General features: G+C 48.2%; 1 protein-coding gene across 7 annotated transcripts in view; it reads right to left on the bottom strand.

Annotated features, from left to right (window-relative positions):
- The window catches only part of BCLAF3 (BCLAF1 and THRAP3 family member 3), a 604,159-nt gene extending 579,624 nt beyond the window's left edge, over positions 1-24,535 (bottom strand). For 6 of the 7 annotated variants that reach the window (XM_085622512.1, XM_085622513.1, XM_085622514.1 and 3 more), the window contains exon 1: positions 24,442-24,535. The gene's annotated coding sequence lies outside the window, so the exon portion shown is untranslated. Of the gene's footprint in view, positions 1-24,346 lie in introns of all 7 variants that reach the window. The other variant, XM_085622519.1, reaches the window with a different exon arrangement.
- Positions 24,536-25,580: the final 1,045 nt, after the last annotated feature.

Raw genomic sequence — 25,580 nt, 5'->3', positions numbered from 1 at the left:
TTAGGGACTAAACTGTGTGAATGTCTGTATCCGTCTGTCTGTTGGTGTGTTAGCGGCTGCATGGGTTTGTGAATAGCTACATGTGTGTCTATATGAGTTATTGATTGGTTGTCTGAGTATCTGTATGGGTACCTGAGTGTTTGTGTGGGTGGGGTGTGTTTGACTGTGCATAGATGTGCGAGTGGGTGATTCACTGGGTGCATGGTTTCAAGAGTGCATCAGTGATGGACTGTATGGGAGGGTGAGTGTGTATGGGTGGGTTAGTGAGTGAATGTATATCTCAGTGGTACGTGTGAGTAACTACATATGTGAAAGGCAGTATATATGTGTGTTGGAGTATATAAATGTCTAGAAGTTAGAGTGTGTGATTATGAGAGTAGCTGTATGGATTAGTGTGTGCTTGTATCAGTGATTGTATAAGAGAGTAAGAATGCGCTAGTATTTGTATGAGTAAGTGAGCTGGTGTGTGTATAACTGTATAGGTGAGTAAATGGGAGTGTGATTAATTATTTGCATGACTGACTAGGTGTGGGAGTACCTCTATGGATGAGTGGCGGTGTGAGTGTCTATATAGGTGTACGAGTGTATATGATAGTCCTGTACTGAGTGACCGTAAGTCTGAGTGACTGTACGGGTGAGTGAGTGGATGTGTATGTAGACCTAAGAATCAGTGAGTGGGTATGTAGTTATTGATGTTGGACTGTATGGTTTTGAGAATGACAGTCTGTAATTTAGAGTGGGTGTATCAAAAGTTATATTAGGGTGTGAGAAGATGCATGAAATTATCACATGGATGATGTCATCAGTGATGTCTTTTGAGATGTCATCAGTGATGTCACTGACCATGTCATGAGTGATGTAATATGTGACGTCATCAGCAGTGCATTGCGGGGGCGCAAGGTATAGTTAGCTGAACTAACTGTAACAGGGGAATTTCTATGGTTTTGTACGAGTGAAATGTCCAACTTACTATAACTTTCCCTAAAACCTATGTTTTTTTCAGTGAATTTCTAAGGTTTTTTTAAATGCTAATTTCTAACTATAACGTGCTTGAAACCTATGGCTTTTTCAGTGAATTTCAAAAGTTTTTTAAATGATCATTTCTAACTATAACGTGCCTGAAACCTATGGGTTTTCTTTAGTGAATTTCAAAGGTTTTTTAAATGCTAGTTTTTAGGTCTCGCCTGACCCAGCGCATGCGCTGGTCTGGCGAGACTTATTGAGAGGGCTCCAAAAAGTGCTACCAGGCCAGCCTAGAGCTACAGTGCATGTGCGCGGGCGAAGGCGCGCGCGCGCCGCGCTTTACCGCGATTACTTTCACTTTCGCGGCCGCTTTGACGTTTGATCGCGATCACTTTAACTTTCGTGGCCGCACGCCCCCTTGGCATAGCTAATAGGTCTCGCTTTTGGGACCTTATAAGTATTTAGTTATGCAACTGTTGCTTGGCTAAATACTTATAAGGTCCCAAATGCGAGACCTATTGGCTATGCCAATGCTTGTTAACTATGCCTACAGAGGTAGGACATGTGATGAAAGAAGAAACACGCACAGAAAGAAAAAAAAAAAGAAATGCAGAAAGAAGCAACAGAAGTCCACAAACACGAAGAAAAGTGCAGGAAGAAGAAAAGATGTGCAGAAAGAACCAACAGATGAGCAGAAAGTACTCCTGTGCCCACAACTTTTTCAGACGGGTACTGGTGGTAACTGACTCTGACTAACCAGGCCTAGAGCCAGTGCTATGCTAAAAGACACTTAGAATACAGTGAAAACACCTACATACACTAGGGAACACTGTGTTGGGGTACCCTGTGATTAGCATGACCTCCTCTGTAAGTTCCTAGTACATAATAGGGCAGGGGGATTAAAACTACCTCTTAAAACACGCTACAGGGCGCATTTGCACAGTGGTGAAGGGAGGGGGGGGGGCTGAGGTTACATCTGTGCAAACACGCCCTGTGGCCCTTTTAAGTTGGGGGATACAGACCCCTTGAATCCTGAGGGTCCCTGGGGTCCAACTAGCCCACTAGCTAGTAAGCGCCACAGAGCTGCGTTGCAGAGCGGTGTAAAAAGTGGCACGGCCTGCACCACCTCTCTGCAACGCAGCGCAGTGGCGCTTACTGGAAGCACCTGGTGGGCTAGTTGGCCCCCAGTGGCCCTCAGGATTGAAGGGGAATTAATTCTCCAACTTAAAACGCGCCACAGGGCGTGTTTGCACATGTCACCTCAGGCCCTGTCCCCTCCCTTCACCACTGTGTAAACATGCCCTGTGGCGCGTTTTAAGTTGGGGGATTACGTACCCTTGAATCCTGAAAGTCCCTGGGTCCAACTAGCCCACCATGTACCTCCAGTAAGCACCAGAGAGCTGCGTTGCAGACAGGTGGTCCGAGGCCATGCCCCATTTTACACCACTCTGCAATGCAACTCTGTGGCACTTACTGGACATACCTGGTGGGTTAGTTGGCCCCCAGGGACCCTCAGGATTCAAGGAGACTTAATTCTCCAACTTAAAATGCACCACAGGGTGCATTTCCACACTTGTGAAATCAGGCCACACCCCTCCCTGCACCACTGCGCAAACGCACCCCCTGGTGCATTGTAAATTGGGGGATTAAGACCCCTTGAGTCCTGAGGGTCCCAGGGGGCCAACTAGCCCACCACTTACCTCCAGTAAGTGCCATAGAACTGCGTTGCAGAGTGGTGTAAAAAGGGGCATGGCCTGGGCCACCTCTCTGCAACGCAGCACAGTTGCGCTTACTGGAGGTAAGTGGTGGGGGCTAGTTGGCCCCCAGGGACCCCACCGGATTGAAGAGGAATTAATTCCCCAACTTAAAACGCGCCACAGAGTGTGATTGCACACGTCACCTCAGGCCCTGCCCCCTCCCTTAACCACTGTGCAAACGCACCCCATGGCGCATTTTGAGTTGGGGGATAAAGTCCCCTTGAATCCTGAGAGTCCCTGGAGTCCAACTATCCCACGAGGTACCTCCAGCAAGCGCCACATAGCTGCGTTGCAGAAAGGTGTAAAAAGGGGCGTGGCCTCTGAACACCTCTCTGCAACGCAGCTCCCTGGTGCATACTGGAGATACCTGGTGGGCTAGTTAGCCCCCAGGGACCCTCAGTATTCAAGGGGAATTAATTCCCCAACTTACAACTAACCAGGGGGTGTGTTTGCACAGTGGTAAAGGAAGGGGGCAGGGTCTGAGGTGACATGTGTGCAAACACGCCCTGTGGCACATTTTAAGTTGGGGAATTAATTCCTCTTCAATCATGAGGGTCCCTGGGGGCCAACTAGCCCACCAGGTACCTCCAGTATGCACCAGGGAGCTGCGTTGCAGAGAGTTGTTCAGAGGCCACTCCCCTTTTTACACCACTCTGCAACGCAGCTCTGTGGCGCTTACTGGAGGTACCTGGTGGGCTAGTTGGCCCCCAGGGACCCCAGTATTCAATGGGAATTAGCTCCCCATCTCACAACGCACCATGGGGCACGTTTGCAGAGTGCGGCAGGGAGGGGGCGGGGCCTTCGGCGCAATGCCAGTCTTTTTTTTTTAATTTTTTTTTTTTTTTTTAAAGATGGGCTGTGTGGCCCCCCTTCCTTTCCTATTTAATTGGTCCTGGGGACCCCATCCCCCAGGGCCTGAACCCTATTTTTTTTTTTAATTGGAAGGGGGCCGCACGGCCCCCCTCTCGAGGCCATATTCGGCCCCGGGGACCACATCCCCGGGGCATGGGCAGTTTTTTTTTTTTATTTAAATTATTGGAGGGGGCTGCGTGGCCCCCCTCCTCAGGCCATTTATGGCCCCGGGGACCCCATCCCCCGGGGCCGGCCTTTCTGTGTCTTTTTTTGTTTTTATAATGGGGGAGGGGGGCCGCGTGGCCCCCCCCTCTAGGGTCACTAATGGCCCCGGGGAACCCATCCCCCGGGGCCTGGCCTTTTGTTGGGGACCGTGGGGGGGGGTCCCCAATTCCCCCATGGTCCCACCGGCTCCCCGCCTCCTTGGGGAGCCGGTATTGCTTTTCCACACGGGGAGCTGCTAAGATGCAGCTCCCCGTGTGGAAAAGCAATGTTGTTCGGATTTTGAAAGCGAGAGCAGGTTTCCTGTTCTCGCTTTCAAAACCCAAACCAGTGTTTGCAATGACAGGGCAAACAGCAGTGTCCCCGGGGTGGGCACCCCGGGACACTGCAGGAGCTGGCCCTGGGTGGTAGCGGTCCCCAGGGTCATCAGTGGCTCCAGGAGGGGGCCGCGCGGTCCCCCCCCAACATTAGCAAAGCCCCAGGGAGGTGGTGGTCCCCGGGGCTCGGGGGTCGGTAACGGCCCCCCAAATTTGCATACTTAGTGCCCCAGGGAGGTGGCGGTCCCCGGGGCTGCGGGGGGGCTGTGAGCCCCCAGCAAATATTTATAGAAAGCCCTGGGGGTGGCGGTCCCCACCTACTTTAAATGAAAAAGCCCCTGGGGATGGCGGTCCCTGGGGCAGCGGGGGGGGGGGGGGCTGTGGGCCCCCAGCAAATATTTATAGAAAGCCCTGGGGGTGGCGGTCCCCGGGGCTGCGGGGGTCCCCCTGAGCCCCCGCAAATATATTTTAAAAATGCCCCTGGGACATGGCCCACCCGGGGGCTAATTAATAACGAAGCGCGGCAGCCCGCGCTTCATTCTTTTTTATTTTCCTGACCGGATCCGCGGTTCTTCGGCATCTCGCGATTTTTTTTTTCTTAAATGCTCTTATTGGCCATGGGGGTCCTTGTGGGACCCCCTAAGCAGGCCTTGGGGGTCAGGGTGTTTCTACCCTGCCCCCTTTACTTGTTTTTCGCGTTTGTTTTCCTGTTTTCTTGTGCCTCGGTTCTACCGAGGCACATGATGGCTGCCAACACTTCCTGGTTTGAAGTGTTGACAGCTAATTAGAATGCAGCTCGTGATCGGGAGGGTGTGCAGATCCACCGCGCCTCTAAATATCGAAACTTTTATTTTTGACTTTCTAAGCAACTACTGAACGGATTTACACCATTTTTAAAAAGGTCGCTTTCTGAGCCAAGCAGTACCCTTTTGCCAAATTTGGGGTAAATCCGTTCAGTAGTTTCGGCTGTATCCTTGCATAAAGTTTCCTATGGGAAATTGATTTTTGTACTCTTATTTTTGAATTTCTCAGCAACTACTGAACGGATTCACACCATTTAAAAACGAGCATTTGCAATGCAACAGGTCTCGCATTTATTAAAGTTAGAGCTGTTGGCGTTGAAAATGACAATGCTTTTTACTTTTGTTTTTTTTATTTGCAGTGGAGTAATTCTATTTGCAAAGCGCTATTGGTGTAAAAAAGCAAAAGTAATAAACATTGTCATTTTCAACGTCAACAGCTGTAACTTTTAACAAATGTGAGACCTATTGCAGGCAAATGCTTGTTTAAATAGCCTGCTTTGGACAAACTCCCATGCGCACAGGAGAGGTGCGTTTCATAATCGTGCCTCAATATATATATTCCCTGTGGAAACAGTTATTTAGGACACCAGTTTTAGGACACACTGTCACAGCAGAGCAAAGAACTGTAGATGTCTTCAAAGAATTAATGACGTTTTAATTTTAAAAAAACGGCCTGCCTTGCTTTCGCCTTGCTTAATATAGACTGCCTTAAAAGAATACAGAAATTTGAATGGTGTTGCATTACGCGCAGCAACCAATTTCTTGAGGAAAAGAGTAAGTAAAGAATATGATGCATTGATATGTCGTAGAACAATAAGGAAAAGAGTAAGTAAAGAATATGATGCATTGATATGTCGTAGAACAATAAGGATGCCAAGGGGATTTATTTACCTACAAAAGAGAGCTGACTGAATATGCTGGCTAAAAACAAACCGTGTCGATAAAAATGGAGGAAAAATCTCGAACATGTATTTGTTGCAGGAATAACGTGACCACATTTGAATGGCCAACACTACATTTACGGCCACCCAACGATCTCTAGGTCTAGTCATCTGTGGAATATCTGGAAGGATCCACTAGCCCAGAACAGATAGTGCTCTACTTAACTTTGCACAATAAATCAGTAGCAAGTGATAGACTGAAACCATTACAAAGAGTCATCCACGTTTTGACAGCACAACGTGCTTGCCATAACATAAAACTGCTGGACAGATACGATACAGCCTCCATCCTAATCTCAGAATATTCGGATGCAGGTTTAAAACATATCTGCGTCCTCAATCACATAAAAGATCCTAACAACGCGTATCCATCTGTCACAAAAATAGCGAAAAACGAATTAAAACAAGACAGAAGGTTCGGCAAGGGATAAATAGGCATGATCGACAGATTATTAACAGATGCTTTGTTTTCTGTGTCTCATAAATCGCCTATGCCACGCCCCAAAAAAAGTGTATTAAACGCCTGGGAGTAAGAACTGGTGGGATGGTAGAGCATGACTGCTGCCGATACTTACATCCAGAACCTTAACTCTCTGTGCATCCTACCCACACCAAAATATTGACCAACTGTGAAGCCCTGCGCCCACACCCCACAAAACAGCATTCCTCATTTACAAGACGGACACTCATTGAATTTCGAGCTTCTTCTGCGGTGATGGTCATTTCTACAAATTACTATTGAATTCTGGTTTTCTACTCCCACTTTGTTAGACCACCATCAATCACGTTGACCCAGATCGCTGTCCCCGGATAACGCCCATGTCGTTGCTTTCCCTGTGCCGCCCGGCCTGAGCCTCCACTGCGGTTACCTGGGGTGAGGCGTCACTACCCAACAAAAGGCAGAGGCGGTGGTGTTATCTGAGGCTGTTCTTCGCCGTGGGGCATCAGACCGCACCGCTGCTGGGAATGTCCCCCAGGGAGCCCAGGCAGCGGGGCACACCTCCTGCGCTTCGGGGACTGGGTCTGCGGACTAATCATGGGCCTCGAACTCCATTGGCCGCTCGAGAGTGGCACCGTACGCCACGTCCGCAGCCGCTTACACCGAGCCCCTGGGCAACGAGAGGACAGAGAGACGCCCGGACACAGTCAAGGTAGCGGAGGGAGATAAATCCCCACGCAGCCCACCGCCGCCCTGAGCAGCACTTTCACTTTGACGGGCTTGTACTTGCAGACGCTGCAGCTGTGAGTGTCGCTCCTCTCTGTCTTTCATCGGAGTGGAACCCGTTCATGTTTTGGGGTTGGTTTTACCCATTCACTGTGAGCTCTATGGCGGCATGCACGCGAATGGTGCGCGCGCCACAGCAAGCCATGTGTTTTGCATTATCGTGCACGCGTCTGTGCACGATAATGCAAACCACAGGTTACCCTGTGCGGGTAACAGACACCAATAGGCCATGGGCGGAGCAATGCGCACGCCTTTGGCCAATTGCGTGCTGTCTTTTACAAAAAGACGCACGCAAAGGCCAATAGCGTGGACCAAAAGGAAAAGCACACGCACGAGCGTATGCGATTCCTGGCTCTGTTTTCGAAACCCCGTACAAGAGGTCTCTCGCTGCGTGAGCAGTGCTCTGCACTGCATCGCTAGGCGCGAGACCTAAAAAGGTCTCTTTCTGAACCAAGGGCTACCTTTTTGCCAAATTTGGTGTAATTCTGTCAGCAGTTCGGGCTGTAGTTGGGCTGTAGTCGTGTTTAAAGTTTCCTATGGGAAATAACATGGAGAAAATGCGTTTTGGGACCCCCCTTTTTTCTCGGCCCCCGCTTGGCGAATCACCCCGAAACTTTCAGGATAGGAGCTGACCGGAGCGGGACCAACGTTTTGAAAATTTCGCGAAGATTCGTCAACCAGCGCAAGTTACTGGGAAAAGAAAAAACGCTTTTTGAAGGTCCGAACTATAACTACCTACTGGCGACCGCCAGTAGGTAATGAAATTATATATATATATATATATATATATATATATATATATATATATATATATATATACACATACATATACACACACAATATGCCTGGGCAGACACAGGGCACAATTGCACTGTTTGGGATGTTTGTCATTGGTGTCCGGCGGTCCATCCTACTATGGCTCTGCACACCCGGCCAACTACACCCCTTTCATCCTCAACATAGATCCCAGGGTAGTGAGGCGAGCCATCAAAGGCTTCTCCAGGAAGGAGGGGGGGCCATTTAAAATTCACCATCAGCGCACAAAAACATAATTTCCGCTCCAGTGCTTGGCTTTAGCTAAAAATAAAGTACATTAATCTCTTAACAAAATTAAATAAAGCTCAGTCCATTAAACGTACAGTTGCCATGTACGATCCACATTAAGGTGCTGCTCCATCTTCTGGTGCCCTCTCCAGTAGTACAAATGTCTACGGTGCCTGGTATGTAATATGGTCAGAAATTAATCAAGCAAGGGTGCAGTTTGTTCTGGGTTAACCACCTCACTAATACACACATCTGTTCAATGCTTTGCGCCATAATAAATAATATCTTTATTTCGGCCTAAAAGAGCAAGATAAATACTGATTATATAAAAAACGAATAAAATACAAGCATATAAAAGAAAGAAAAAAGATCCAACCTAATATGTTTCAGTAAAACCAGGATAGAATATTTTAAACCGCTTAATGCACAGCAGCATTATAGGGACACCTTTTTCTGTCTTAACCCCCACATAAACACCAGATATCTTGAAACTGCGAAGACAATGGGCTGACTTGTGTTATTTCTGAGTATTCTATGGGCGATGCTATAATTCCTCAGACCCAAATTACAACAAAGTGGCAGAAACCACTTTTTCCTTGGACCATGATAGGCTGGGCAAAATAGAATTAAGTGTTCAGCCATTTCAATCACCCCAGGGCAGAAAGGGCATGATTTGTCAGACTGTGTTCCCAGACCTCCATGCAGTGGTAAAGGCTCGAATTGGGAGGATGTATCACAAAACAATTTCTCTTGGATGAATTCACTCATTCACAATATCTCACACTCTACTGACCATATACTTCCCACATATCCTCATAATGCTCTTAAGATAGGTACCATCAATCAATTATAAAAATCTGTTTAATACCACATTTAATAAAAACAATTACAATTGTGTAGAGCACAATTCACATAAAAACGTTTTTATAATGGAAAACAATCCTACAATTAATCTCAAATTTATTAGAATATAACACAAAGGCATATAAAACGAGAGACAATAAACGTAACAAACATATCATCAAGTGTGTTAATTTGACTAAATCAATGTCACAAAAGCCTGTAAACTCTGTTATACATAGACTTCAAAGTTCATCAAATTAAACAATATACAACAAGAGAAGAGTTAACGCATTTCGGTGGAAGAAGTATTGTAGAACCACCTTCTTCAGGACTACAAAAATCTACTGTGATTGAGTCTGCCTGACTCCTGTATTCGGCCTGCGTTCCCTCGCGGTCGGACTGAACTTGTGGACGGTCCCGGACAAGCAAGAACAGATAGCCCCAGTCAGAGCTATTGTTTCCCAAGAACTAGAACTTTACTGACTACTTTAAACTCTATAAAGGTGATTTATGTATGTTGGATTTTGTTGCTTTGGTCTTGTTTTACTCAGATTAATATTGGCTATTTTTCTAAACTGGTGTGGAGTACTTCTATGGCGTTTTCACTGTGTGTGCATGTACAAATACTTTAATCATTACAGCTGGGGAAAAACTGACTGCTCTTGCCAAGCTACCAAAGGGGTGAGCACTGGTTATTCTTAGTGTGCAACTTACTTACCCTGATGAATATCTAAAGCAAAAAAGAGTTTGCATTACCATAGCCTTTATTGCCACCATTTATACATTCACTAAATTAAAAGACCTTGCAGTATCTATAGCAAGCCTATCTACTACTGTTGACAAACACCTAATTTTCACATAATCGCTACTCCCACAGAAGCTACTCACATCTAATATATCTAAAACTACATATCACCCGTCTCAAACTAAGTTAATCATTTAATGCAACCAGAAGATAAACTCTAGGAAACACTAAAGCTAAATAACATGAACCAATCCAGTTTCTATTCAAATTAGAATAAGCAAATATCACACAAACATGATAAATTCTCTTCATAACAGGTTCTCTACAAAACAAATGGCCACCATCACACACACACACACACTCCCCGCTACAAATTCCACTTTACAACCTTCCAATAAACCTCCCCTTACCATACACAATACACCTCTCCCATCTTGCTCCATTCTCAACCTAGGATGCAAACCAGACCTTCAAAATTCTTCTGCTTCCTATACTTTCTCCAATGTAATCTTCTGTTTTTCCCAGCTTTTCACCACTTTTACTCCTCTTTCACTACATTAAGTAATAAAATCAAGCTCCTCTCAACTCAAACGATATACATATCCTGTAACATGCAAGTATCATATCTGTTTTGTACAATCACTCAAAACTTGCCATATTTAATTATTAATATTTATCACACTAAGAAAATTTCTAAATTCGTATGTTTTTCTTCAGCAAAAGTCCTTTCTTGCTTGTCAAAGTCCTGTATCAAAGTTTCTTAATTATAAATGTAATTTCACTTTTATTCAACAGTCTCTAATTCAAGGTGATTCTTCGCTTTCCAAATCGGTCTCAGATTCACTCTCAAAAACTGGTATCGGCACTGATTCACCAATGAATAATCATCTGTAGTTTCTCTTTCTTCTTCAGAAAGAGCAGGTAAATAAATACACCCATTCAAGTGAGGCGTATTTTCGATTTTGAGTCATTCAAATTTGGCATTTCAATAAAATCTACTTGAAGTCTTATAAATGGGCAATTGAACTTACCAATATAATTCATGACTAGCTCTTCACCCCCCCCCCCCAGATTGTTTAAATCACATTTCAAACATCTGCTGCAATATTACAAAATCTAATATTTTCCCAGTACTTTTAGAAAATCTAGACCAAACAATCTATTTGCAAGCGTCTGATTGAATTCAGATACTTGCACATTGGACATAAATTCTTTTCTCATTTTCTGGAGCATCTTATTGCAAATCCTTCAACTCACCCAAAGAAGGCTGCACTGAGTCCGTACAGAAAAAAATACACATTGTGTACACTTTGTGCTGAATCTAGTTCCAATATTTTATATTCATTTTCTTGTACAACTGATTCTTCTTGTAATGCACAATATTTCGCCAATTGATCAGCATATCTATTTCCAAGAATAATCACGTTTGCCAGATTTATGAGATGTGCACTTCACAATGGAAACTTCCTTTGGCTTCTGTATAGCATTTAGTAGGCCAAATATATGCTCACTGTTTTTATAAGAGCTCCTTAAGATGTCCTAAATCCTCTTTGTGACCATAGCTGCCCGTAATCATGACCACAGCCATACTAGTCTGTGTACATCGACCCATTCAAATTTTGTAAAAAGCAGTGATCCCTTGTCAAAGCAATCAATTCTGCCACCTGCGCTGAAGTTACACTTTGTAAAGGGGGTGCTTCCAACGTTTCAGCAGTACCTACTGCATAGAAAGCTCTCAGTGCTCCTATTGGTCTCAAACAGGAGCCATCACCAAATTATTTCAGATCAGCCATTTCTAATGGTGTTTCTACAATACCTGGTCTTGGCTACATGTGTAATTCAGTCACCTCAGGACAATCATGGCCTAGGTCATCAAGATCACCATTTTCCATCTCTTCACAATTCTGGTTTGAAACAGGAAGTAGTGTTACTAGGTTTCAAATATTGCATCTCCAAATGGAAAAGTTCTCTGCTGCCAGTGTGATCTGCTTATAACGAGTTAGTCTGCGGTGTGTCATATGGATAGTCGTCATTCTTGTCAAAAGGATCTCAACTGAATGTAGGACATAAACAATTAACGTATTGCCCATCACAATTCCTTCTTTCTGTTCAATGGCTAAGCAAACAGCTGCAACCTATTTCAAACAACCCAGAAGACTCACAGACACTGGGTCAGAGCTGGAAGGAAGATCTGCTATTGAACACATCAGTCCTTCATGCTTTTGGGTAAGATTCAAACTGCACATCCATTTCTCTTGTGACAAAACAGAATAAAACATTAAATTGCAATCAGGCATCCCAAGTGTGGGTGTATGACACAAACTCTGTCTTTTTTAAATGCATTCATTAACATATGGTACCAGAACATGGGCATCACTGTATGTTAACCACACTAAAGGCTTTACAATCAAGGAAAACTTCCACCCAACACAGTATCAAACATTTCAAAGAAACATTCAAACTTAACTCTGGGTGGTTAGCGGACTCAATTTCAAATAAGCAGAAACAAGCAGAAACAAGCTCTTTCAACACACCCTTTTCAATATAGTGTTCAAGATAGATGACTACCTTTTTACAACAGTGCATTTTAATCGTGGAGACCTTAGATCCATTATCGGCTAATTAAATTAACAAGGCAATTTAATCAAGTTTACAGTACTCCTCTGACTTTGATGCGACCAGTAGTTTATCACCAAGACAGAATTGTCTTTATGCCATTGCCATGCATCTATTGCATGGGTATTTCAGACTCTCTAGATCTTTCTTCATAATTTGCAAGAAGACTGAAGGACTACAGTATACTCTTGTAGAATTCTATACCACATGAGAACTTTACTAACAAATTGGAAAGCAAATAGGAACTGAGACTCTTCATGGAGAGGGACTGAGAAGAAGGCTAAGCATAAGTCATGGAGAGGGACTGAGAAGAAGGCTAGGCATAAGTCAATGACTGTATACCATTCTGCTTCTGAAGGAATTTGAACAAGGATCACTGCTCGATTTGATACCACCAGACAACATGGTACCGCAACTTTGTTACTCTTGTAGAGGCCTTGTAATATTCTCCATTTGCCATTAAATTTTTTAATTCCCATCACAGAATAATTAAAAGGACTATCAACAACCCCCCGGAGGATTCCATGTTCTGTCATTTTTTTAGAACTCTGGCTTCATTTTTTAGGTCTCGTCTGGCGTAGGCTGCGCGCATGCGCAGTCTCGCTGGCGAGATTTCATGTTAACAGGGATTTTCTGTAAGGGGCTTTAAGCCCCGCTCCTCTTTTCCATTGGCTAGCGTCACCGTTTATGCTAAACGGTGGCCAGCCATTGGAAAAGAGCTCCAGGATGACGTTTTTGCTTTGCTTTTTCGGCTGTCCCATTTAGACAGCCTCGCCTGCCTTCCTTCTGCTGCAAAAGGTTTCCAATCTTTATGGGGCCAAACACATGGCCCCATAAAGATGAGAAACCTTTTAGCAGGCGAGCCCTGGGACGGCAGAAAAAGGGGGGAAAAAACGTCATGGCGAGCGCTTGTTTGCCTACTGGCGAATCCTGGTTCCTCTGTGTAAAGCTCTTCTTCACAGCCGTCCCTTTGCTCAAAAGTGCCTCATAAAAGAAATATGTAATCTCCCGTCACGTGAATTCCCAGCGCCTGAGAAATAATACAGCTAATCGAGACAAGACAGACAATTTGCATGATAAATGCTTCCCTCGGGCTCGGTGACACCGCATGGAAACGTTCCCGGTGCCGTGCTCCCGGTGCCGTGCTGTGCCTTAATAAGGCTCCACTAATGCGCCGGTCATAAATTTTTCTATCTAAGAGGCTCTCTCTCCCCTGCGGCCTTGGGAAAGGCGAAAGCTGGACGGGTTTGTCGCTAATGCATGCCTGGGTTCTCGGTGCACGAGGACGGCATCGCTGGAGACGCGTGCTGGGTCCGAGGGGGCACCGTGAGCGAGGCAGCTGAGGAGAGACCAGTCTCCGCTCCGCGCGGACACCGCTTCTCGGCAACCACATCCTGCCCTCCCCGGCGCCCTCGTGCTGCCCATGCTGTGAGGTGCAGAGCTCCACGACGCTTCAGCGGAGAGCGTCTCTGGAGGATTGGCGGCCTTCTCGCGCCCTCGCTCCCTCTATCTTCAGCAGTTTGTGACCTTATTGTCGGGGGGGGGGGGGGGAGAAAGACTGGCAGTTCTGGGCTCATGTGTTTCCCCTGCTCAATCTCTGCTCTGTGCTCGCATGGGGTTGAGCGGTTTAAGACTCCTGACCCCTTTTAGAGGCCCTGCTGACAATGCGGGGTCTCCATCTTTCCCCTCGTTGTCTCGGTCCTTACCCGCATGGCAGGCTCCTGGAGTGGGTGCTAGGTCCCACTGTGCGACAGGCTGGTGGGGCTGGGGAGAGCAGAGTGGGATGGACAGGCTGAGACACCTTCCTACACAGAGTTACGTATCAGGTGACCCCACGTCACCAGGACACAACCTTTCCAATGGGGTCTTTCTCCTCCGGTGTGTTACCTGTTAACCAAGGGGATCTATTGGAAGTAACCCAGGACTTCAACTCCCAAAATAAACTGATTTGTCGAAGGAACGTTCAGGAATAAATAAGGTAGATTGGGGGGCGCTAGGTGGCGCACAGCGGAATGGCTGCCTTCGGGTGAAGCTCCCGCAGCCCAGCGAAGAAATCCTTAAAAATCCTTCCTGAAAGTCGTATTTTGCTGCCTACACGGGCCTGTGTGGGCGGCCCGACATCCCTACCGCAGTCTGAGCGCTGTCTTATCCTTGGTGGCCCGGCGATATCGGACTGGGGAGCCGCTGCGGGCTGCGCCGGCTGTGGCGGGCATCCCGCTGGAGCCGCGACCGGGAGGCTGCTGTGACGCGAGGCCGGTGCTTCCCACGTGGGTGACAGGCCTCGCCTCCGGATCCGAGGCTGCGGACGGCGGCCCTGCGGCGTGTCTGCGGGGGTCGCTGTAGCCCACGCTGGATACCCCTGGCCGGGGGCGAGAGGACGGACTGGATGGCAGCGTGATGCCCGACGGGCGCGGGCGCTGGTGAGTGGCGCATCCGGCTGAGGTCGCAGCTGAGGCGGCCGCCTTCCCTGCCCGCGCCGGATCCTTGCTGCGGCGTGGTGCCGCCCCGTTCGTACCAGCTTGCGCGGATCCCTCGCCGCCCCCCCCCTGCTGGTGCCTGGCTGCCTGCCCACTGGGGGCGATTAAACGTCCGACGGAAACGCGGATCGGAGGAGGTGTGGGGCCCGGAGGGACTGCTGCCTGGTGCGCTGACCACTGGCCCTCCTGCGCCGGGGCCTCCGTTGTGGAGCCTACGCTGGGGAGAGACGGGACTGAGAAGGGAGCCATCGACCCGAGGGTGCTGGACGGCGGTGCATGCTGTCTCCCCCTGTCTGGCGGGTTCACGATTGCGGGTCCTGCGTGTGGGGCTCGCCTTGGATCCTTTTCGCCCCCAACTACCTGGCTCTTCTCTGCTGGCGATCCGCGCAGGGGTCATCCCGTTCGCTCAAGGAGCGTTGCTACCAGCTGTGGAGGTGAGGGGTGAGCTTGTGGGATCGCGATCGGTCCCGGGGGCGGTGGCTGGTCCCCAGCGGGGCCCCACGTAACAGGTGGAGGGGGTTGCACAGGGTGTCTGTGGTTGATCGTGTGACCCGCTGTACGATCTGGAAGCTTCCCCTCTCCCCTGAACTGCCGCTCCCCCCCTCTTTTGCTGCTTGCCCCCGAGGCCCACCCGAACGTGCCCCCCGATCCTGCTGTGGGAGGCCTGGCAGTGCCGCCATGGGGAAGCCGGACAGCCGTCAGCCTCGCCTTACTTTTGAGACCAAGAAGCAGACCAGGTCGCAACCGGAGGCCGCTGCGGCGGGGTCGACGTCGGTGGAGGCCCCGCCGGGGGAAGATGTCAAGTCCATACTGCTGGACATGAGGCAAAGTCTAGCGACCATAGTTGACAAAATGGATTCCATGCAATCCCGCATGGACTCGATTGTGCATAAGGTTGACAGCCATGGCGAACGCCTCACAGAGACGGAGAGGCGTATCTCGGACACCGAAGATCGAACAACGGAACTGTCCGCCACTGTGGCGCGCATGGACAAAGTCCTCCATGTAATAGCAGCCAAAAATGAAGACTTGGAAGCGCGCAGTCGGAGGAACAATATCCGTATAATTGGCATTCCGGAATCGACCCACACGGGCAAGATGGAGGACTATGTGGAGGGTCTCCTGCGAGAGGTGGTGGGCACGGACTCCCTATCCCCCCAGTTCATCGTTGAAAGGGCACACAGATCTCTGGCCCTGAGACCGCCGCCGGGGGCTCCCCCTCGCCCTATTATCGCACGCTTGCTGAATTTCCGTGACCGAGATGTCGCGCTTCGGACGGCGAGGGAGAAGAAGACCCTATCCTATGGCGGCACAACCTTCACCATTTTCCCGGACTTCACCCCGGTGGTTCAGGAGGAGCGGAAGAAATTTGTCCAGGTCAAGCATAAACTGCGTGCTGCACAAATTGACTATGCGCTTCTTTACCCGGCCCGCCTGCGCATCACGGGAAACAAATTTTTTGCACTAAACCCCAACAGGCGGAGGAGTTCTTGAAGCGCCTCAAGAAACGTGACCAGGACTGCCCCTCATCGCCGGCATCAGGATGATGGTGCTGGATTGTTGACCTGTCGACTCTGAGACTGTTGCCTGTCAGCTGGTAAGGTGTTGCGCGTGTCCGCCATTGTGGGACTTGATACAGGGACCCATGGACCTAGCTTTGTTCACTGTGAGGGGATGTTAGCGGAGTTCAGCAATTCTTTGGCTTGCTCTAGACTCTCAGGACTTCATCGTCTTGCTGGGCGCCCTTTTGTCCATGGGGAGGGTCCGGCCCCCGGGCAGGGCGCACTCTTCTGGATCGAGGGGTTACTGTGTATTCACCTAAACTGTCCTCCCAAGGGTATTACCCACTTGACTTTAAGTTTACATGTTGCTCCAATATGGCATTTGCTATAGACGGAGTTTGCTTCGGGGTGGGGGGGAGGGGGACTGTCCAGATAGCATGTTTGGGATGCTGCTGTGGGTGGGGGGTGGGGGGGGGGGGGGGGGGGGGAGTTGGGGATTTGTTATGTATGCTAGTTTTGAATGGGATGTGGCGCTGTTGGCATGGTCTTCTTCACATGGTTCGGGGGGCGGCGGTTGCATTGTATCGCTGTGTTTGAGTCTTTTGGTTTTCCATGAGTGATCCGCAGACACGTAGGGACTCTACTGGGCAGCTTAACTTTTTATCCTGGAATGTGAGGGGCTTGGGGGACCACAGAAAGCGTAGACACGTCCTGGCATACCTGGATAGGCATCACATAGGGGTAGCCTTTCTTCAGGAGACGCACCTAGACCCCTCCAGGCCGGTGTTGTTTGCGTCGCGTTGGGCTGTGCACCGTACCTTCTCCTCCTACTCCACCTATTCGCGTGGGGTGGCCATCCTCATTAGAAAACATACCCCTTTTGTGCAAATGGGCGAGCGGATGGATCGGGAGGGCAGGTATTGTGTTGTCTGGGGGCGCATGGGCGTAGATACGCTCACTTTGGTGTGCTATTATGGTCCCAACATAGATGATCCGTCTTGCCTTCAAACACTATGGGGAGAGATTTTGCGTATCGGTTCCACTTACCTAGTGTGGGGAGGTGACTTTAACATAGCTGTTGACCCCGAGAGGGATAGGGCGAGAGGGATAGGGCGAATCCGAACCCACACCACTACTCCCGCTCGCAGGCATATGTGCATGACCTTCTTACTGAGCGCCATTTACTGGACACGTGGCGTTCTAGGCACCCGGCGACAAGGGAGGGCACGCACTGGACTGCCGCGCACTCCACGTGGGCGAGACTGGACTATATCCTAGTTTCCCCGGGGCTTGCTCCCACGATAGGCTGTGTAAAACACCTTGCTCGCACATACTCCGATCACGCCCCGGTCCTGCTGAGCGTTGAATTGACTGACCTCGCTGGCTCCCCGATGTCGTGGAGACTGCAGCCAACTGCCCTGCTGGACGACGTCTTCAGATCCGAAATTGCACAGGAAATTGAGAGCTTCTTCCAGCGCAACGGTGGCACGGTGGATAGTGTTGCCGTGGTGTGGGAGGCTTTTAAAGTCACAATTAGAGGACTGTGCATCTCGAAAGGGGTGGGGGTCCTCAAGGTTTTGCGTAGCACCCTTTGTAAACTCGAGACTGACTTGAAAGACTTGGAGACTGCCCCCACGTTTCATACTGATGCTGGGGCGCAGGCCCGCTTCCGGGAACTGCTGACCGACTATAAAGAAACTGCGGACAGAGAGGTTCGGTTCAGGGGGAAATACTTTCAGGCTCGTAGGTACGGGGAGGGGGAGCGCCCGGGTAAATACCTAGCTTGGGCAATCCGGCCGCCCCGTTTTAACAACCAAATCCTCGAGATCCAGGGTGGTTCGGGGGAGCTCCATAGGGACACCCGGTCTATCATGCAAACATTCGTTGCTCATTATACTGAACTATACTCCTCCGCTCACACTGAACCGCCGGAGCTGGCTCCCTATTTGGGAGAGATCACATTGGGATGGCTCTCTGATGCACAGAGGAAGTTCCTCATGGCACCGCTTGGGATTGATGAAATTCGTGAGGCCTGGACTCGACGGGCTCCCGATCGAGTTTTATAAGTCGTACATAGATATCCTTGCCCCGATCTTGAAAGTGGTGTTTGAGGAAGCCCACACGCTGGGAAAGCTCCCCCCTACCATGAGAGAGGCCTTGATTACCTCCCTTTTGAAGCCGGGCAAACCGGCGACCTCCCCTGACTCCTACCGGCCTCTATCCCTCCTTAACTGTGACGCAAAGATCCTCTCTAAAACTCTGGCTAACCGGCTGACGCTCCTTATGGAGGGGCTAGTACTCCCGGATCAGTCGGGCTTCATACCGGGCAGGGCAACGTCGCACAACCTGCGCACGCTGTTTGCCACTCTGCAGAATGTGGCCCCCAGCCTCCAGATGGTGGCCGTCTTTTTGGACGCGACGAAGGCGTTCGACTCCCTGGAGTGGGACTACCTGGTGGCGGTGCTGACTAGTATGGGTTTTCCCCTGGTTTTCCTGGGCTGGATCGCTATCCTTTACAGTGGCCCTTGTGCTAGGGTCTTGATCAATGGTAGGACATCGGAGCCCTTTGGAATCGCCCGTGGGACCAGGCAGGGGTGCCCCTTATCCCCTCTCTTGTTTGCGCTGGCGCTGGAGCCCCTTGCCTCGCGGTTGCGACAGCGTCATCAACATCGGGCGCTGATCTGCGAGCAGAGGCAGCTTCTGCTGTCGCTCTACGCAGATGACATTACTTTGTATGTACGGGACCCCCAAAATAACCTGAACCCGCTACTCCGGGAATTCATCACGTACGGGGAGATGTCGGGCGTGCGAATCAATTGGTCAAAGTCTCAGATCCTCCATTTGACGGATGGATGTCGGAAGTTCTCACTTGACTATCCCATAGAATGGTGTGAGTCTGACGTAAAATATCTCGGCATTAAGATTTCTCGTGACAGGGAAGAACTGATGCGCTCTAATTACGGTACGGCGTTGACACAGGTCTCCTCCTGTGTGGACCGCTGGATTGCGCTCCCCCTCTCGATGGCAGGACGTGCTGCCTTGATTAAGATGGTGGTGCTCCCTCGACTTTTATACTTGTTTATGAACATTCCCTTCCCCCCGGGCCGGCATTTTTTCAATCGCCTACGCTCGGAATTGATTCGGCTTGTTTGGGGTGGGAAGAGACCTAGGCTGAAGTGGGCGGTGATGACCTCTCCCTACTCACGGGGGGGTTTGGACATACCGGACCTGGAGTTGTATTACTATGGCGCTCAAGCGCGCTATGCATTTTACTGGTTCCACCCCGTTGCATTTATGCCCCAACTCGCTGCGGAGGACTGGCTGGCGGCTCCTCTGCCTCTGCGCGGCCTGCTGCATAGTACTCTCCCTCATAATATCTCGGATTATAACGCATTGCAGGGAACGGTGCGGGCATGGCTGGAGATATCTAAGCGAGTGGCGAGCTCGTTCTTGTACTCGCCCCTTCTCCCCATTGCCTACCACCCGCAGCTGCCCCTTCTACAAGAAAGATTGTTTCAAGACTTGATTCGCAAATTGGGGATTCAGAGGTGGGGAGATCTGTTCTCTGCTGGGCGCTTCCGCGACCGGGAACACTTCTTCGACGGGTACGCGCCTACCCCTCTGGAGCTTTTCACCTACATGAGACTGAGGCATGGAATGCGGTCCATATTGCAGACATTTCCGGCGGAACCCGAAATCACTGACCCATTGCATAGAGTCTTACAGGCGTCCTCGCCCTCCCACCTGGTCTCCATACTATACCACACAGTTCGCTCTGACGCTGCACTTGACACCTCACGGGCTCGTGGGGAGCGGGAGTTGGGGCTGGAGCTGGGGGATGACAGGTGGTCGTACTGTTGCATACAGACAGAGCAGATTTCTGCGAGCAGTAGACACCGTGTCATTCACTTTAAGTTCCTGAACCGCCTGTACTGCACACCGGTCACCAAGTACAAATTTAAGCTGCAGAACTCGGATAACTGCGAGAGGTGTCATGCCCCACATGCAGACTTCCTGCACTTATCCTGGGATTGCCCCGCAATTCAGACCTACTGGACCCAAGTGTTTTCTGCTGTTTCGCAGATGGTGGACCTGCTCCTTGAGCCCGAACCGGTGCAGGCGCTATTGGGTTATACCAAACATATTCCGCGAGCGAGCCGCAGGTTTGTCACGACGGCGCTGCTGTTGGCGAAGCGGCGGATAGCATGCCGGTGGGGTAGGGGGAGGGCCCCGAAATTTAAGGAATGGCTTAAAGACCTTGTCTACTGCCAAGAGCAGATACTGACATACTCCGACCTGCTCCCGGCTCGATCCCGTCCCGCTGATGTTTGGGGACCACTACAATGTTACCTACTGCAATACCCGGGAGCCCTGACGGAGGATGCTCCCCCTCTGGCCCATGACGACATTGCTTCTGATGCTCATGACGCACATCCCGAGCAAGGTGACGGATGAGCTGTTGCAGCACTGTGGGGGCGAGGGTTCTGTTCATGTGTCCCCTAGCTTCCCCCTCTCCCTGAGCAGCTACTCTGATCTTTCTTCCATGATTCCCATGCCATGATGATTAGGTTGCATGCCTGTTACAAGTGTCTTAAGGGTGGCGGTCACGCCCTGGGAAAGGTATAATGCATGGGGGAGCTCCACTTGAGGGCCCCCCATGCCTACATTGATCGCTTAACTTGTGTATGGCTCTGCTGCCAGCTGTTCATGCCCACTGTCCCTGCGCCAAGACTCATGATAATTTATGTTTTGCTGTTCCCGTTCCCCCCGGACATGCATTGGATGTACTGCTGTAATGATTTAGACCTTGAAATGCCACTGAAGTTCGCTTATGATTACTGTGCGACTGTAATGTTTTGGTACAAAATTCAATAAACAAAGTTTAAAAAAAAAAAAAGGTAGATTGGAAACTAGATTGAATGAAGTGCCAGGATGCACTGGGCCATCCGAGCCCCCGTAGCTGACCACCGACATTCGGGCATACACGCACCCTAGGGTGGTGAAGACGCTCATCCAACCACTACGGCGCTGCTGCTTCTCTTCGGATAATAATCTAGCACCTCAAGGGACACCCAAGCGCTGACTTTTACCCAGTATAACTACAAAAACGTGGTGGGTTTTTTTAGCGCTTTATACCTCACTTCTGCTGATTCTAAGCACTGTAGATGACAAGTGTTATTATTGTCTGATTTAACAACCATCAGGAGTAGTGCGACAATCAGCCTCGATAATGTTTAATCTCTTGACCTGCTGCGCCCTCCTTCCAGCAGCAAACACTCACTCGCTGGGCTGCCTCCAGCCCGAGGGAGGGACTGCTGTAAAAACATCATCTGGCGACCCAGTCACCCTACTCGCAACTTAATCCACTTTGATCTATGTCATTTGCAGATTTTTTTCAGTTGCTTCCAGTCCAGCTACATCAAAAGTAAGAAAAAACAAGCATTTGCAATGCAATAGGACTCGCAGTTACGAGAGTTACAGCTATTGGCATTGTAAATATCAATTCTTTTTATTTATGTTTTTAAAACAAAAACAAAAATAAAAAAGGCATTATCATTTGCAATGTCAATAGCTCAAACAGGCGTAAATGCGAGACCTATTGCATTGCAAATGCTTGTTCTGTCTGTTTCGCAAATCCATACACATTAGTGCTAGGGAATATCACATCAGGTTAAACTTTGATTTTAACAGGTTTTGCGTTTTTTAATCAATCCAATCTCATTACTAGAAAAATCCCACACCTCATCGTTGATAGTATGTCCTAAATCCAAAATCCAGTGGTTAAAATGTGGAATAATTCAACTCTTGCTTCTGAGGAACTCATTTTAAACACAGATTGCTCGTTTTGTATCTCTACTGCAACACCAACCGGTGTACAATAGATAACACAATTCATTTTACACAATAAATCCCTTCCTAGTAATTTCACAGGACTCGAGTCACATAGAATAAACTGATGCCTATTCCCATCTGGCCAAATTTAACTGAAATATCTGCTGTAACCCAATAAACAATTTAGTACTGATCTCTACAACCAAGAGGGGTATAGTTTGGGGCTTCCATATGAAAGGATTTCGGAATCTGCATGTTTGGAACCATCATACTATATTTATTTCTCTACATCTGTGAAACTTGTTCTACATTCCGCTGAGTCCTGTTAGGATCCAGGCATTGAAAATCTCAAAACTCAGAGGGAATCTTTGGACCGATTTTAGGGATCCACAAAATACTTCAATCACCCCAAAATGTACATCTGTATATTCGCCTCCAGTGATAAGGAACACCACCCTCCATGATATCAGGCTCAACAAAATAGCAGAGTAAATCAAAAAGTTAACTTGGTTCTAGATCAATAAAAAGTTTTATTACAGAAATATTAGAATTTGCAATACAAAATAAATCAGTACATGGACTGAAGGCTCACATACAGATTACAAAATGTATAAGTCAATTAAAAAGTCTCTATATGTCAGGTCCATAAAGAACACTAACATTGTTTCTAAAATGGAAAGATAGTCTCAAACAAACAGAATTCCGTGAGGAAAAAGTAATAGAACCTACAATAACATGAAAGCAGGGGGTTTCATACGGTTTTCACATATAAAATGAACAAAACTTGCAGATTCAGCATACCATGACTATCAATGGTAAATTTTGGCAAATCAGAAATTGGCTTATCATATTATGGTCTTTTAACAGCAGCCTATTTCTAACACAAATTAAGAAACTTCCCTTACTTTCCACATTAACAGCAATCCAGAGATACAAAACAAAATATATATTAGTAAAGACTAATGTGCTAGCAAACCTGCATCAGAACTTCTAGAAGTGTCCAAAAAAAGTTACATCAGGAATAAGATGGAAAGTTTAATTCAAAATAAACTGGGCTGCTGGAATTATGAGATTGCACGGCCGCAGCGTTTTCTAAATAGTTATGGATGTTCCACATAACCCATCATCTACAGGTTTTAACAACAACAAAAAATGTGCTTCTAGCTCAAATGGTTCAAAAGTGACAAGTTGCAGCACAGTGGAAGTCCCTTTTCATAAGCAGGCTGGTCACCTTTCGGTTGCTTATTACTATATTTAGATATTACATTGGTATTAATGAGCTGTAACTAAGACAGTGATTAACACGTATAAAAGTAACAAAATAATAAAGTAATAACTTTTCAAAATGTGCATTACCCCACATAATTTGATTTGTCTTGCCGCATAATTTACTCAACCATCACACCTAATTTGGACCTCTCCTGTCACATAATTCTAGTGGCCCGGGTGACACATGCTCGCTAAAAGAACAATATTCTACTGCTCAACACTTCTATTAAGCCGTCTAGAGTGCAACTTCACTAACTCTTCGGTCACAACTATATTCATCATAAAAATTATTAATACGCTCAATTTATTACCCATAATTGCACATGAGAAAAACTAAGGCACATACAACCTACTTAGGAAGGTCTAGATATTCAGTTGAGCGCCTTCAGCAGCAGGCATGTTCTCAACGAAACCAAATAATTTAAAATGTCAATCAAAACTGTTCACACTTTCTCCTTCAACCTTATGTTTATTGAAAGGAGGTTGTTTTAATCTAACATAAAATACTGGCCACAGAGGGTGAACCAACCGCAAAGCGCACTTTTGTCTGTCGCAGTATTCCATTTGAACGTCAATCGTGTTTTACCGTTACTTCTTCACTCTACCTGAACTCAAATAACATGCCAACAACTCAACGTTTTTGCAGGTATTAATAAAGAGGCGCTTTCTAACTTTTGCTTAGTAGGCAAACGAATATGTCTGTGTGGCAGAGGCGGCTTTTTATAGACTCCGCCAGCCTACACGTCCCGCTGGCGAAGGACGGTATCGCGGCCTTGCTCAAATTTAGGGCGAGAGGGTCGCGCGCGCGTCTCTTAACGGGGGCGTACAGTAAACACGGAAACTACACGAATCATTACTATAAATATGATATAGGAGCCACGCTGATCCCCACACCTTGACCAACAAGGAGGTAGCCCAGCCATTTTAAAAAAACTCACTGCGTTTGTGTTTTCTCTCCCTCCCCCGAAGCCCTTGGTGCCCCGCCGCCAGAGCTATTGCAGGGGGGCATCCCCGACGCCAAATAAAAATATACCTATACAAGAGGTCGGGCTGTTAGGGCCGCTCCGGCTGCAGTTGCCCTGGAGACCACGAACCCACTCGTGTCTCCGTTCAATTTTCTCGGCTATGATTGTTGCGGATCATAGGTGGAAGAATTCGTCGAAATAGTGAACACAAAGGAAGGACGTTTCCCTGCGAACTGGCAATCGAGCGGATGCCGCACGGCTATCGTCGCAGCCATCTTAAAAACAAAATGTTGTGAGACATTGCCTTCCTGGGGGAAAAACAAAATTGTCTTTTTCATTTAGAAATAAAAGGGGAAAAAATACCTACACAAGAAGCGGTACTAGGAGATTTCCTTTATTAAAAACTGTAATTGTAGGAATTTATTTTTTGAATTATCATTAGAGCACATGCAAGTCACAGCACATCGGTATATCAGTTATCCCCATTTAAATACTCTCTGAAACATGACTCAATATATTTATAAGGGTTACACCTGCAGCTGGTATAAAATCACCAAATATGGCTAATCCAAGATGGTCCACTGAATACTGTTTTTGTTCAGGCCGTCTGCATCACGCGTTCATGCCATCTGTCAATGCCTTTACAAAACACGGCCCCGGAAGTGAAAGGGGACATTTCGATTGTCTCTCACTGCAGTTTTCTTTATTTCATGTTTTAATCTAAGGGAGACAGACAGAGGAGGGCGACAGACAGAGGGAGGGACACAGAGAGAAAGGGAGAGAGACAGAGAGGGAGGGAGACCAAGTGAGAGAGGGAGAGAGAGAGAGAAGGAGGAAGACAGAGAGGGAGGGAGAGAAAGAAAGGGGGAGGGAGACATTGAGAGAAAGAGAGGTGTGTATGCCGGGTTTAAGCATATGGTGGCTCAGTGGAGGAAGGCATCGCTGCAGGGGCCTTTAGTTTAACCTCATGGTCACAGTTTTTTTTTTTGCTCTAGCCCGAACCCCCCCCCCCCCCCCCCCCACTGACCCCGCTCCCACCGGTGCGGCCCTCGGCCACAAACCACACTGTAAATTTGGCCCCCAAGAGAAAGTTTGTGAGTACCCATGATCTAAGCGATACTGTTGGCTTCTGAGTGGAGTTTCTTAGGGGGCTGTCTCCAATGTAGGCGCGGGGAGCACTATTCCTGTGGAATCAGTAGAGTGAGCT

Source organism: Triturus cristatus, chromosome 8 (assembly GCF_964204655.1).
Source record: "Triturus cristatus chromosome 8, aTriCri1.1, whole genome shotgun sequence".
Lineage (NCBI taxonomy): Eukaryota > Metazoa > Chordata > Amphibia > Caudata > Salamandridae > Triturus > Triturus cristatus.
Note: the sequence above shows the minus strand (reverse complement) of the source record. Positions and strands in the feature narration are given on the sequence as shown.